Genomic DNA, 15,179 nt, shown 5'->3' with positions numbered 1-15,179 from the left:
TTTCTGCATGCTTGCATGTGGCTTAGTGCGGAGCCTCTCAACGTCTAGATCAGACGGCTATTATGGACTGATTTACTTCATCTAACGGCTACATCAAATTTGATGATGTGGCTCAAGGAGACGATAGAGAATTCCTAGTAGTGGGGGCTAGCTATTACTAGTAGATAAGTCTTTGTAGAGATTCCACTACATACGGAATAAAATGAATGAATCTACACTTAAAATGCATATATATACATCCGCATGTGGTTCATGGTGAAATCTCTACAAAGACTTATATTTAGGAACGGAGGAAGTACTAGTATAGTACGTACTGTAATTTATCAGCGAGATAAATTTGTACAATGCTATGAAGCTTCCAGCTTCTGTTACATGTATCTTGTGTCCAAGGTTGCCCGTTGCAACATTTCATCAAATACAAAGGAGACTAACATGCATGCTATTGCATCTCAATGATTGACAGATCATAGCAAATATGTACTCCCTCCGTTCCAGAATAAGTGTCTCAACTTTGTGCAAACTTTAGTACAAAGTTGTACTACTACTAAAGTTGACACTTATTTTGGAACAGAGGCAGCTAAAGAAAAAAAACGATCCATGCAGTCCCTAGCCCTTGAACCGTGAACCCTGACCAGGCTTCAATTTGCTGGCAACGTTCGAGCTTCCTAATAAATGAAGTTTGCAACCTTTTGACCATCGGATCATTTTGTGCAGTTTCACCAAAATCGAGATGAGCATCCCTGTGGCAAAGAAATTGAAGAAGCGTGATTAGAATAAGATTACTGGGACTAGTTGATGAGACATAAACTCATCACAAATACAGTACGTAGAAGCCAGTAGAGGTATGTGCGGGGCAAAGAAGTAGAGAAATATCCACAGGGAGTGATGTGGGCAGCTGGAGCAGTGGTGCAAGCCGGCTGTAAAGGGAGTTGTACCTGAGGGACGTAGCTCAACCTTGAGGAGGGCGGCGGCAGGCGGCAACTGCCCACGTCGCGGCAGTGAGCAAGGGACGAAGGCAACCTCACCGGCTTTGTGAGAGAGAACGGCGGGGACCCCTGATCGGGATGTGCCGATAGTGGGTTTTCGCCGTCGGCGACGGCCACCGCATCTACACTAAGCATCCACCCCTTCCCCAAGCGGACGTGATCCGCCGGGATGTTAGAGATGTGGCCATAGTCGTTTTGTGCGAGAGAGTGTGAAGAGAGCAACCCGAGCAAGCAACTGTGTAGGCTGGCCTGTCCTGACTATGTATATAGTGGAGCGGTTCCCTTTTCTCTCCATATGAACCTATCATATTGCGTACGTGCCACTGAAGAAAAAAAAACTTTATTTATAAATGACGCGGCACCTACTTCTCGTTCTCCTATAACCTTGCGCTTGGCATCTCCAAAATATTAACCTTGCGATTGGCTCTTCGCCTCTTCGGGAAGTCGAGCAATAATGGTAGTGCAGTATATATCATTCTGGCTATATGAGACCGAATGAATTGCTGCATGTCCACCACGTGGGCGAGGGTCGAGGGGCGAGGGAGAGTGCTACATACGGAGCAAAATGAGTGAATCTACACTCTAAAATACGTCTATATACATCAGTGTTTGGAGTATGTACTAGTAGTTCATATTGAAATCTACTAAAGGACATATATATTCCAAAAAATATGATATAATCTCTATAACCAAGGTAGTAGGGACGAGGAGTAAACGGAGGGAGTAGTAAATTTTTCTCCTCGTCCTGCGAGCCACCGCGCGCATGGGCGAGGGAGCGGGCGTAAGGCAGAGTAAGCTTCACCTCATCCTGCAAGCCACCGCGCCCGTGGGCGGGGGAGACGGTGTACTAAGCAAGCTTCTCCTCGTTCTGCGAGTTGACGGGACACATCAAAAGTACTCCAGTGTATAGAGCCTTCCCTCTAAGGTAGGCCCCACATGGTTTGCCTCTTTTTTTTAACATAACACGTCAAGTCACAATTTGTTTGTTCACCCGTGGTAGACGATCCTCCCTCCACCAAGTGGACAACCAGTACACATGCCAAATTACCACGTGGGCTGCCTTTTTCGTACAGAAATGAGCTCCACCGTGTACCCGCGCGGGTGTGGTTGGGAAAGAGACGGGAGTACGTGCGCCGTGCATGCACCTCTTCTCTTCGTGCACGTCCCCCACCTACGTGGGTGTGTGTGAGAGATACAAACCGCGTTCGTGAGTGTTTTTTGTTTTGGGGTGGGGGTGGGGTGGGGGTTGATTTCGTGAATTATTTGTGGGAATATGTGTCGATGACATCTCAAACAAAATTTTGCATGCAATGTGTGTGAAATGGAGGCCTATCCATATCATACATAGAGGGTCGGGCAATCCACGAGAAGAGAGGGAGCGGTCATAGCTATCGATAGATTCGAAGAGAGGATCAAGTGGGTGGGTGCGAGATAGATGAAGAGAGCCATCGAAATTGTGTGTGTGTGCAAGTCAAAGATATAGGGCGACTGGCCTACCGGAACGTTAGAGGGCACATGTCAAGTTTGTGTGTGGCAGGGAGACATGACTAGAGCGCTTGATGTATCGGTGTGTGGGGGGGGGGGAAGGGGGTGGGGGAGGGGTAGGCAGAGGCCTAACTATAGAGGTAGAACGACTCGTATATGTGTTGAGAAGGAGAGGCCCAGCTATGTCTTGAGGGAGATCGGTCGACATCCATACATAATTGAAGGACGGGAAATATGATGGGACAGAGAGAGAGAGAGAGGAGAGAGAGAGGGAGGGAGAGGGAGGGAGAGGGGTAGAGTGCTGGATGGGTGATGGAGTTGCTTCTCGAAGATGGCGGGAGAGGCCTACTAGACAAACTGAGGGTGGAACTGCAATGTTATCAATAAGAGTGGGGATGTGTTTCTGTGTGTGCCTGTGCGTGATAGATCTGTCGGGACGCATCCATGGATGATGAAGGGGAACCATGTGTTTGGTAAGCAAACCTAACTAGATCGGTAGATCAATTGTTGTTTGTCGGAGGAAGGGAGAGACACAAGTAATGAGGTAGATCGATTGACGTGTGGGTAAAAACGAGTTATAAGGACCTAGCTAGCTATATGTATAGCGAGAGATCGGTCGGTGTACGTCCATTTGTTAGAGGCAAATAAGGCCCAGCGAGACAGATATACAGAGAGAATGGAGCTAGGAGGTGGTGCGAGAGGCCCAACTACTAGCTAGATAGGGGGAGGAGTGTGCGGTTGTGAGATCGATGAAAAGAGGGGCGAGAGTTTACATGTGTGTCTGACCGTATGAGAGACACGAGGCAAGGACACATAAAGGAGGAGATTGAAGGTGTGTGTATGTTTTAGGCAGGCATCGCTGGAGAGGTTTATCGATCGGTGTGTGTCGGAAAGGAGTTGTGGAGACTCTGGGAGAACGACCTAAAGAAAAAAAATGAATGTGCCCGGTGGATAGAATGCCGAGGGAGGGGGAGGGCGAGGAGGGCGTGTGCATGCACGAGAGAAAGTTAGTGGTAGCTGCAAAGGTTAGAGGATTGTGTGGGTGTAAGAGACTAACAAAGATCATAATTTGATATGAAAGCGGATTCATATATTTGAATAGGAGATCATAGTGTTTTAAACATTGCATGCATGAATATAGCGGTGATACACGTGCTGTGCACATGTTATACCATAATGTGATAATGCATGGCGTTTGCAACTCACAGCTAAATGCCGAACAATCTAAACCATACTATACATCAAACAATCTCACATTTTATTTGAATTTGTGATAATGTGTGGCGTTTGCAGCTTACAACTAAATATCGAACAATCTAAACAATACTATATATCGAACATTCTCACATTTTATTTGAATTTGTGGTAATGTGTGGTGTTTGCAACTCACATCTAAATACTTGTAGGCGTAGGGGGCGGGGCACCATACATAATGTGATAAACACATTATACATATGAGACATGGTTTAGATTATGAAGATCTAGCTAGAGCTAGAAATGTAATGTGATTTGAAATCAAAATAAAGTGGATTCAAAAAATCTAGTTTGAGTTCATATAGTACACATAGTTCATATGTAACTCGAGACTAATCATGTGGTGTGCTGTGAAGATAATACACAAACGATGGTTTAACTTGACAATAATGATGATTGTAGATCTTATTAAAACAGAGAAACGAATTCAAATGCTTTGACTTCACAACAATCATTACTGTAGATCTTATTCAAATAGAGAAACGAATTCAAATTTAGTTCATATTGAAGCGGTAGTACATACGTTTGGAATGCACTAAAACGTTCATTTGAGTAGTAGGTTGCATGCATTATACACGTAGCGAAATATTTTAATTGAACATAACATCAATTCAAAGTTTTGAATGACATTTGTAGTGCGCATTGATTTGGTAGAGTACACGTTAGGCTTGTCCGGAAATTTCAACCCGCGCCTTGTTAGCCCGAAATATTTAAGATATATCTGTGTCTCGTTGTGCTCCGACAACTCCCTCCATCTCAACCCGCGCCTTGCTATTCCGAAATTACAACGCGCGCGAAAACTCCCACCTCCTGTGAAATCCCGACACGCGAAATGCCCATGGTACCCCTGAACCGAAAGAACCGCCTCAAATCGGTGGGGGTACTTTCGTAACTTACCCCACATTTCGGACAAGCGCGTCTCTAAGCCATGGTTCCCCACTGCCATCCCATCCGCCCACCCATTCGTACACCGAGGCCGCGAAAACCCGCGACGAAACCCCACACCCTGCTCCGTCCGCCACCCAGCCAGAGCCTCTTCCCCGACGACGTCGTCCACAGCAACACCTCGACGTCCCTCATCCACCGTACCGGATGAGGATCCATCGTCGATCTCATCGTCCCGCCGGTTCAGCCACCCCGTCCTCCACCTCCAAGGAGCTGCCCCGACGTTCCCCTCGTCTTTCGCACCACCTCCATTCCCACACCGCCATCTTCACCTGCACCACCGGAAGAGCATCATCATCACCGTTTCCTCGGATGAAGCTGCGGCCTAATCGGCGCCACCAAAGAGGTTGTACACTAATCGCCGCATTTTCTTCTTGATTCGATCTCAGGGTGCTGCCGGCGCTCGGTCCCGAGCCGACACGGCGCGGCTCCATCCACGGCGGCGTCGCCGGCCACTTCCTCCACGGTGTCGCTCCCTCGGCGGCGACGTCCACATCAGTAGGAGCTGATGCTGCTTTAGCTCTCGCTCGCGCTGCTGCTCTGCTCTTGCTCTCGGTCCCCTGCCTGGTCTGCTCTTGCTATTGCTCTTGCTCACGCTGCTGTTCTCGCTCTTGCTCTTGCTTGCGATGCTGCTCCGATTTAGCTACACTTCAGTCGACTGAATTGACTTTTGGGTCAGTCGATTTTCAGGGGGTGGGGGGGGCTCGGCGGGGTGAAGGAAGAACCAGCCGCAGCGGGGAGGGGGGCTCGCCGAAGAGGTACCCCACTATCTATCTTAGGGTTTAGGATGGGGGCGGTGGTCGCCGGCGGTGGCGGGGCATTGGCGGGGCGGTGGCGTGGGGATCGCCGGAGAAAAAGCTCGGCACGGGGGGGGCCTAGAGGGATGGCCGGGGCGGCGGCGGACCGGCGGTGGGGAGTGTTTTCGGGGCGGCGCACCGCTGGCCGCGGGCGGCGGGGGGCTGCTGTTTAGCCAGTGGTGGCTGGCGGCTCAGGGGGTGGAGGTTGAAGATGAACCGCATGCCCTTGATTTCGTATCCAACGGCTGCAAAATCGACTGACCAGAGATGAAAAAGTCAGTCGACCGACGAGTAGCCTCACCTTGCTAGTGCGTTCAGTTTCGACAGCAAAATTCAGTTTCGACAGCAAAATTCAGTTTCGACAGTTAAGTTCAGTTTCGACAGTTAAGTTCAGTTTCGATAGTTAAGTTCAGAGATGAGCGGCTGATGTATTTTACATCTAGCACTTTGTGGTTATGTATTTTACGTCATGTATTGGAGATGCTATTAGAATTCCACTCAGGTTAACGTTGTTCATTGTCTCTCTTGTCCTGCTTCAGCCTCGGCGTCGTACAACTCACCGGAACTGCTCCAACGACGAAACCCTCCATCACAGCGGAGCAGTACCTCGGGCTCCATCTCCAGACGCCTAAGATCTTCTTCCCCTCCTCCGACAGCAAAGTCAGCCGGAGCATCCTCACCGGCCTACCCAATCACGATGAGATCGACATGGCTTCGCCAAAGAGGTTGTACACTTGTTGCATTTCTTTTTTACTCTACATGTTATATATATTGTCCACTGAGCACACGGATTTGTTCCTTTAGTGTCTCCTTGAAAGAAAAAACGTAGGAATTTTAATTTTCACTTGTCCTCCTTTTCAAATTCCTATTCATGAAGCACAAGACTAAGAGATAGTAGCATAATAGCATTATAACCGTACATTTTCTTGTGGTTTGACTTAATCTCACCATGCTTCTTTGCATCCTGTGATCTTCCAATTGTTGTGAATCAAACACCCAGATTGGCAGAAATCCTGTGTTTTTAAATTCTCTGTTTTGCACGTGCATTCCTATCCTATTCCTGTCTATTTCCTATCCCTGCATTGTTGGAATCCTCCAATTCAAATGAGCCCTTACAGAATTACTTCTCTTACAGATAGTTGTCAAAGAAAACCTTGCGTGGTTTGTCCCGCTCCTGCTGCTTCGTCGTCCACCCCAGCTCAGCTGCTCCAACGACAGAAGGGTCCAGCACAGCAGGGATCCGGCCTCCAGACTGTCTTTCGCCGCCTCAGATCTTCTTCCCCACCGCTGGCAGCCATGAAAACTGCATTACCATCATCAACCGAGCAGATGACCTCGAGGACTACACGGGTCCGCAAGAGAGGTCGCACTCTTTTGTGTCTGCTTACGTTATGCATCGCTCAATATTACATGCTACTTTATCGTCCTGTTCACCGATTAGACTCTGAGTTAGCTCCAAAATAATGGTCAAACTTGAGTTTTTAAATGGTTGTGGGGTACATATCGGGGCCGCTATCAATAGTATCTATCTACTATCTGGTTAATCTCCGGTGTCTACTATGAGTTTCATGTTGGGTGGGAAACAAATAGTAAAGAAGCCATTATCTGTATTTTTTAACTGAAGCCATTATCTGCCTGCTATTATTGGTTTTGGGTCTATCCACGGGTTGCTACCATCACTCTGGATTTCTGCATGCACTCCTTACATAATCTCACTATGTTTTATTCCTATGCATGACAGTTATTGTAAACAATGGAACTGAACATGTAGAGCAAAAGAGACGAGCCTTGCGTGGCAATAAAATTTCATGCAGACGTCGCTCCATGGTAGGCACAAAGGCAGCCCCCCCTCCACGCATTTCGGATTGTAATCGAAAGGAAGATATCTATTCTGAGGGGGATTCAGAAGGAGAAGACAACTCCTATTTACCCCCTGAGGTCTTCGCTCTAACTCGGCATGCTGATGTTGGTTATATCATGCATATGGTGTCTTGCATTGCTTACTTTATACATCAAATATGTCATCTGCTTAGTTTAGACATCCTTTGTGCGAATGCCATCTGTTTAGTTTATTCATCGTTTATGTGAATTATGCAACGCCATCTTGTGTAGCCAGGCATCATATATGTGAATTTTGCAATGCCATCCTGCTTAGCCAGTCATCTTATATGTAAATTATATCAGGACATCCTTTTTTTCATTACATATTACATTTGTCAACAATGTTAGTACATTCAACTGCTGTTCGTGTGCATCAGCCATTTGACACGGCGATGGCAAATTCTGGAGTGAAAACAAGGTCTTCAGAGCAGACTATGCTATCTGACGAAGCGCATATCTCGCTGGTTACGGATAGCTCCTCAGAGGAGGATTCAGAGACAGATGACCAGTCCTATCCCCCCCCCCCCGAGGTGTATGCTCTAACTTGGCAGGGTTATGTTGCTCATATCGTGCGTATGGTGTCTTGCATTGCTATGTCATTTGATTAGTTTAGACATGCTTTGTGTGAATGCCACCTGTTCAGTGTCTAATTACCATATATGTGAATTATGCATTGCCATCTTGTTGCAAGACATTATATATGTGAATTATACAATGCTATCTTGTTGCAAAGGCATTATATATGTGAATTATGCAATGCCATGCTGTTTAGCCAATCATCATGTATGTGAATTATATCATGCTATCATTTTTTTGTACTACGTGTTCCATTTGTCGACAACGTTTGTATATTCAACTACTCTTCCTGTGCATCAGCCATTTGAAGCGGTGATGGAAGTATCTGGAGTGAAAACAAGGTATTCAAAGCAGACAATGCTACCTGCTGAAGCAGACATCTTGCTGGTTACAGAGAGCTCCTCAGAGGAGGATTCAGAGACTGATGACCAGTCCTATTTGCCCCCTGAGGTCTATGCTCAAACTTGGCAGGGTTATATTACCCATGTCATGCATGTTGTCTTGCATTGCTTAGTTTTTACATCATATATGGATTGCCATCTGCTTACTTCCTTACTATATAAATCATATATTTGAATTATATCATGCCATCATGTTTACATAGTACATACACATCATCTATCTGAATTATGGCATGGCAACCCATATAATAAAGACATCATATAGTTATATCATCTCATCCTGTTTAGTGTTTACAGTCATCATATTTTGAATTATGGCGTTCTATCCGTAAATGTATGTGAATTATGGCATGCCAACCTATTTAATAAACACATTATATAGTTATGTCCTGTCATCCTGTTTACATAGTCTCATATTTTGAACTATGTCTTTCCATCTTTTTTAGTTAGCCATCATAATGTGAAATTGTGTCATGCTATCCTGTTTAGTTAGCCATCATATATGTGAAATTGTGTCATGCTATCCTGTTTGGTTAGACAACATAAATATGAATTATTTCATGCCCTCTTTTATTCCCCACTATCCATTGCACCTGTCTATCGTACAATGTCTATACTTTCAATTACTTTTCTTGTTTATCAGCCATTTGAATTGGAGAGCGTGATGGCAGTATCTAAGGGAGTAACAACACGGTCTTCAGAAAAGACAGTGATACCTGTTAATGCAGATAGAACCACGGTCGTACTTGCCCAAGGACCAGATCCACCACACATAACCCAGACTCTCGCAGATTGTACCCCTACCCAGTTGGACAGAGAACCAGCTACACCCCTTCTAACCCCAACCCCGGCAGATAGTAACCCAGTTCCAGTTGACACAGCACCGTCTCCACCACAGAGCACCGAAACACGAGCAGTCAGTATGGGAACTGCAGTGCCCAAAGCACGAGGACCACCACTCCGAATCCCAACTCAACGCTTAAAGGAGAAGAAGATTTGTTCTCATGTCAGGTTCTGTAGCTATGGTTCATACTCCTTTGCTCTTGCATTACTGTATTTACTCATACAAACTATTTTTAAATTTGAAGGATGGAATTGAAACTCCAATGGTGCAACAGGTATGTTTTAAACCTGTTTCTTTAACTGGTTTGCTGTTGTAACCTGCTCTATGTTGATTTCAGTTTCAATTGAATAAACAGTTATGTTCTCATGTCATGCACATTACAAGTGTTGTTATTGCTCTATAGTTACCCACGCTTATATTCTGTCTATTCTGCTTTGTCTTGAACAAATATTATTTGAACTGTGTCTCTATCTTGATTTGGCAACAAAAACTAGAATGATATAGACCATAAAGTGACCATGGTACATAGATATATGTTTGTTTCATGCTGTTATCCTGTCCACTTTACTACTGAACTCATTTACCAAAATGAGTTTCATATACAACATGGTAAACATGTGATGTGTCTGCTTGTTTCTCTTCTAGAATGCGGACAAAATATTGGAGAACAGTACCGCGTTATACAATGGTAAAGGAAGTAATGCAGATAAGGTTCAAGATAGTGAGACATCCCTGTTGGTCTCCAAGAAAGCTGATAAAAACTATCTTGACGACAGTGAGGGAACCCAAAAGTCCTGTCTTGATGTAGTGTTCGAGTTACTGGCCACTACTGCTGGCACAAGCACTTCGAACTCGCTGTCTAAATCAGTTCATCTTCTTGAGTCTCAACTTCAAGTTGAAAGACATCGATCAGATGTGCTGCGACAGGAAGCTGAAGGACTGAGGAAGTCCCTGCAGAATTCAGATGCATATTTTCTGGTGCAACAGCAAGCGCTGGAGGATTTAAGCGCCAAACAAGAGAAAGTTAATAAGCTTGCTAAGCATCTTGCCAGCATTATGGGTACCCAGGATATTGTTTCTTGAGATCTTCTGAAGCGGTTTCAATTCTGGATTTGTTTTGCTGCGGCGTTTATTTGCGCTGGTCGCCAACTTTGACAACCAGTGTATATGATATGCTGCTTTGTTCCCTATATTTGCATTGGTGGCGAACTTTGATGCCCAGTGGATGTAATGTGTGTAATAGCCGTGATAGCCTAGCGTTAGTTGCTTGCTTATTTATTTCCTTGTTGTCTTGTTTATTTGTTTGCTTGTAGTCATTGCAGTTCTTTTTCCGCGGTTAGCTAGTGGCTGCAATAACCTATTTTTTAAAACTAGGCCACAATAACCATGGGCTAATATTTACTGTAGTGACGCTAGGCCTCCTACTGGCCGTAGAAACAGTGGGTCTTCTACGGGCCGTAGAAACAATGGGCCTTCTACGGGCCGTAGAAACAATGGGCCTTCTGCGGGCCGTATCATCAATGGGCCTTATACGGGCCGTATGATCGATTGGCCAAACATGGGCCAAACAGACCGCATTATGGCCGTAAACGGGCTAGAGTTGGAATCGTCCGTTCATGGGCCGACCATAACGGGCCATCGTTAATAGGCCGTATTTGGTGATGCTATGAAAATGGCCCAACAGACTAACGGTCCACAAACGGGCCGACTGTAACGACGGGCTGAATTTGGCCCACAAGCAGAAAATGACAGTAACGGGCCATAAGTAACCGAATGCTGCAAATGAGCCCAAGAATAAATGGGCCCTCAGAAGGCCGAAAGTTAACTTGGGCTGGAAAACGCCCAACGGAATAACGGGCCGTTAATGGGTATAAAGTGATACACTGTTCATTACGGGCCAGTTTCACCACGGGCCGTTAATGGGTGTAAAGTAATACACTGTTCATTACGGGCCAGTTTCAGCACGGGGCGCTAATGGGCCAAGAGTTACAAAGGGCCTCATATGGGCCGAAAGACGTCATGGGCTATACATGGGCCAGAAGTGAAAACAGGCTGGAATCATATTGGATGGCCCAGATGACGCTACTGGGCCTAATTCGGGTAGGGCGTAATGGGCCTTGGGTTAGCGGGCTGTAAATGGGCTATATGCGACAGGCCGTTAACAGTCTTTCCATGGGCCGGCCCGCTAGCTTTTGACCAAGTCAAACGGGCCGGCCTTTTCACAGGAATGGGCCACTGTTGGGCCGTGCCACGTGTCGACGTATCATAGGCGCCTTCTGTCCAGTGAGTGGATGACATCTGTCCCAACGATGAGCCGACACGTGTTTCCTCTAGCCAATGATGATTTTACACGTGGAAAATCCCCATTGGTCGGGGCTGTTAACGGGTTATCGGATCCAAAACCCGACCCGATAGCTTAATGGCGTTCCGTTACGGTGGATGCCACGTGTCGGTCACCCTTGACGAAAGCACTTATGTGACGCGCGATTTATCGTCATGGAAGTGGACACTTCCGTGATGATAATTTTGGTAATGTCATGGAACACTTCTATGACAGCACAGGTATGACTATCTTGATTCTGTCATAAATTTGTCATGGATGTACATGCATGAAAAAAACGCGACCTACTGTGACAAACACGTATCATCATGGAAGTGTATTTTTTTGTAGTGTTACAAATTATCTTGCTATCAAACTACTCTGTTACTTACAATTTCAGCACTTGCAGACATTACCTTCCTGAAAACCACTTGTCATTTCCTTCTGGGTTCGACACTCTTACTTATCGAAAAGGCTACAATTGATCCCATATACTTGTGGGTCATCATATCGCCAGGACAACAGAGTTCAAGTTCCTTCACGTGTTCTCCCGGGTTGAGTCATGCGAGAAGTGGAGGAAGGTCCGGCTCACCCTCGCCAAGGCCAAGGAGACGTAAAAGTCGGACGCGCCCACCCCGGGGGCGACGGATGGGCGCCCTGATGGCAACAAACGAGCCAAGACGGCGAGGGACGCGACACCGGCTGCCGAGAGGCTACAATCATCGATCGAGCAGTGCATCGCCGATGCCAAGAGTAGCACCGCAAAGAGGGAGGAGAAATCCAATGCGCGGTGGTCGGCGTTGATGACGAAGGAGGACGTGAAGCTCGACCTTCTCAGGACCAACATCTACGCGAAGAAGAGGAACACCGACCTGATGTTCTTGATGGGGGCGGACATGTCGACGATGGACGAGCAGGTCAAGGCGTGGTACCTGGCGGAGCATGGCCTGATCTTGAACCAGATGCCCGGGCCATTGCCGACTACCGCCCCAATGCCCACGCCGACCACAACGCCGACGCCCAGCCCGATCGATGAAGCGGTGCCGACGCTGACCACCAGCCCGAGCACAGAAGCCATGCCGACCACCAGCCCGAGCACAGAAGCCACGCCGACGCATGCGTCCACACCGACCCCGGCCAGTCCCATGCCAGAGGAGTCCACTGTTTGATACGCTCCGTGTCTATGCTTCCTTCCTTTTGATCGTTGAACTTTCGAGCATGTTTACTCGCCGAATTGTGACATGATGATTGCCGACTTGTGGCATGGTGATCGCCGAACTTGTGGCCTTTTTTGGCAGCTGGAAAGACAAGTTTGATTTTTTTGGGCATCTCGTACCGAAACCTAGGGATGCGGCTAGGAACACGATCGTCCCCAGGGCGAAAAAACCGCCGGGGCAAATGCAAAAACTCATTCGCCGGGTGCGCTGGGGGCCAAACGAGTGGAGATGCTCTAAAGGTTGTTACGTACTTGTTCACCGTGTATTTCTTTGAAATTTTAATCGTCCAAGTGCAGTCCTACTGCTTTTGATTAGAGAAGATGCTACAACATGATGTGCTCTCTTCAATGATTTATTCTCAGAGTCACTCCATGCATACAAGACTAGCATTAAATATATATAAATTCTTAAAGAACAATCCACGGCAATCAATTCTGAATTTGACCGCTGTCTCTTCGCCATGGTTTTTGCACGACTGTTTTAACTGAACCCGGATCCATCAGCAGATCTGATGTAGGGATCATGTCCTTTCCAAATAGCACCAGCTATAGTTTGAAGAGATGGCTTTTATCAGCAACTAGGTATGAGCTGCCCCGCCTATCTCTCGTCTTCGCTAGATATGGGATGTTGAGGAAGATGAACAGTAAGCTCTTGGAGGGGATTTGTTGGGGATATAACCCCAGGATATGACCCGCCCGTTCAGGGCCGGGTCACCAACGGCGACTTACGAGGAGCTGGGCCAGGTGGGCCATGTTCTTCTGAAGACTATTTGGAGGAAGATGAGCCGCCCTCAGATGGGCTGGCTCAAGGTGCACTAGCCTAGGCCTATTTATAAATTGTCGTATGAGTTTTCTTTACTTAGGGGGCAAGATGTGGACTTGTTCCCGGCCTGGACTCTCATGTACACCCCGAGACCTCAACCTATATATAAAGGGGGGCCCGGGTTAGACAGGACAACTTACAATATCTTGAGCTTAGGGTTGGCCTAGCGCACCTTTGCATCGAGATCATAATCGATACACCCAAAATAGGACGTAGGCTTTTACCTCGAAGAGGGGCCGAACCTGTATTAACCCTTGTGTCTTTCATGTCCACTTAACCCATTCGATCTACCACTCGACTTGATGGCCTCGTGACTAAGTCCTATGAGGACATCTGTCGTGAAAATACCACGATAGTTGGCACCCACCATGGGGCTATCGCACGATGGTGTTGAGTATTCGAAGGGTCCTCCTCCGGGACTCGAAGGGTACGTCATCGGCCGCATGACCAAGAGTCGTCGCGGCAAGCTCTACATCGACGATTCAGCTTGGGGCCCCGAAGCCGACTCAATCAAGTACGGGTACCGGGTCCCCTTCGACGGAATCCACGTCTTCATCGGCAAGCACGGCGGATCTGAGCCCAAGCCGAACGCCTTCGTCGACATCATCGAGTCGGCTCGGTGCTCACAAACTGCCGCTGCTAGGGCCGCCGCAAGACCCGCCGCGCCTCGCTCGGCCCGCGGATCCAAACCTGGGCCGAATGTCCTCGCTAACATCATCAAGCCAGCTCAGGACAAGCAACCCGCCCGGCCGAAGCGTGCGTTGATCGGCTTTACCCAAGGGGTTGACTACCCCGACGGCTTAGCTTCCGACGGCGACACGCTCGTCCACTCCGACGACGGTCTTTCCTCGAGCGATGGCAAGTCAATCTTCCCGCTTCACGATGGTCTGCTTGGAGGCTATCTTAGGGGTGAAACATCCCAGGACTCTTTCGACCCGCTTGCTCGATCCACGGTTTACATGGCGGGAGCAACCCTCACGACTGACCCAGGGGCGGCCGCCGCCACGGGTGGCACGAGAACCTCTAACCCTGCATCGGCGCCATCGCCGGCTCAGGCCCTGACGGGGCTGGCCACGGCTCTCACCACGCTCCTCACCACGTCAGTAAAACCTGAGAACCAGGGTGAACGCAACACTGAGATAACCAAGCTTCACGATAAGATGACCAAGTTCCAGGCTGACATTGACGCAGAGAACACCCACCTGGTGGGTGTACAATCTGAGATGAAAGCTGAGGCCGAGCGACTAAGGACCGAGGCCTGGCACTTAGAGCAGCGCCGGAGCGCTTCGGAGGTGGTTCACAAGCGGAGGCATCGTCACCTTCCACCTAGCCTTGAGCCTACCCAGCTGTTCACCACCCCCAGGACACGCGCCCTCATGGCTCAGAGACTGACGCGTCGGATTCACCTGTCGCGCCGCCAAGCCCTAGAGTTCAGCCCACGGTGGGCCGCGCGGCCCAACCTACGCTACGACCCCAGCGGGAGCTAGGTCCACATCACGAGACGCCTCCTCGCCGTTTCTTCACGCCGGCGGGTCACTTTACCAACCCAGTGGATAATGTCCTTGCCGCAACGACCAACTTGGCTGCGCTATCTATTACAGGACAGTCACCCATCGAGATTGAGGCGCGCAATGCCATCCAGATGCTAATG

The sequence above is a fragment of the Aegilops tauschii genome, chromosome 6 (assembly GCF_002575655.3).
Source record: "Aegilops tauschii subsp. strangulata cultivar AL8/78 chromosome 6, Aet v6.0, whole genome shotgun sequence".
NCBI classification, from domain to species: Eukaryota; Viridiplantae; Streptophyta; class Magnoliopsida; order Poales; family Poaceae; genus Aegilops; species Aegilops tauschii.
This window is presented reverse-complemented; position numbering follows the sequence as displayed.